Source organism: Vicia villosa, unplaced genomic scaffold (genome assembly GCF_029867415.1).
Source record: "Vicia villosa cultivar HV-30 ecotype Madison, WI unplaced genomic scaffold, Vvil1.0 ctg.000162F_1_1_2_unsc, whole genome shotgun sequence".
Taxonomy (NCBI): domain Eukaryota; kingdom Viridiplantae; phylum Streptophyta; class Magnoliopsida; order Fabales; family Fabaceae; genus Vicia; species Vicia villosa.
Genome location: NW_026705045.1, coordinates 7,051 through 8,135, shown reverse-complemented (window position 1 = coordinate 8,135; position 1,085 = coordinate 7,051). Strand labels below are relative to the sequence as shown.

Below are 1,085 nucleotides of genomic sequence, written 5' to 3'. Positions count from 1 at the left end.
CGATATCGTAACTCACTGTTACACCGTAGAGACTAGGACAATTCTTCCTTTTCTTTCTGAACGATTGTATGCCAAATACTCGTTCACAAGGAGGAGATTTAATACAACGAATTAACGAGATCGAACGTTTCATTAACGTCAAACGTCGAGCTCGCAATCTTCCCGAAGTAGCACCAATTCCTATTAATCAGGAATTGACTTTTACTGATCAAATCAATCAAATTATCCCGAAGTTAGAGATGGCTGCTATTCGTCCTCTTAGAGACTATGCCGCTCCTTCGCGCGCTGAACCGCATTCAAGTATCGCACCACCTGCGATTGAGGCAAACAATTTCGAACTCAAACCTTCGCTGGTCCAAGCTGTTCAACAGAATCAATTCTCTGGAAGCCCTGTTGACGACCCTAACCTCCATTTATCTGTGTTCGTGCAATACGCTGACACTGTCAAAGCTAACAACGTTAGTCCCGAAGCTATTCGATTACGTCTCTTTCCTTTCTCCTTGAGAGATAGAGCTAGAGCATGGCTTCAATCCCTGCCTTCCAATTCCATAACTACATGGGACGAATTGAAGAGAGTATTCTTAGCGAGATACTTTCCGCCTAGCAAAACTGCTATGCTTAGAGGTCAAATCAACGGATTTACCCAGAAAGATAACGAATCACTCTTCGAAGCTTGGGAACGTTACAAGGACATGCTTAGAATATGCCCTCATCATGGACTCGAACCATGGCTGATCATCCATACTTTCTATGGTGGTCTCTTATATAACACTAAAATGACTATAGATGCCGCTGCTGGCGGAGCATTAATGGACAAACCCCACGATGAAGCATACAAACTCATAGAGAACATGGCACAAAACCATTACCAATGGGGTGGAGAACGAGCTGCTCTAGAGAAAACTCAAACCAAAGGAGGAATGTACGAAGTAAGTGGTATAGACCGCGTTAACGCTAAAGTAGATGCTTTAACTCAAAAGATCGAGAACTTAACCATCACTCCTTCAGCCACCGCTGCTGCTGTAACACCTAACTGCGAGATTTGTGGATTGACTGGACATGTAGTTGCCGAATGTCAACTCTTG

General features: G+C 43.7%; 1 non-coding gene across 1 annotated transcript; it reads right to left on the bottom strand.

Moving 5' to 3' along the window:
• Positions 1 to 614: 614 nt before the first annotated feature.
• Positions 615 to 721, bottom strand: LOC131624781 (small nucleolar RNA R71). Its single transcript, XR_009290662.1, has one exon. It is a non-coding gene; the product is annotated as a small nucleolar RNA R71 (small nucleolar RNA).
• Between the last annotated feature and the right edge of the window lie 364 nt (positions 722 to 1,085).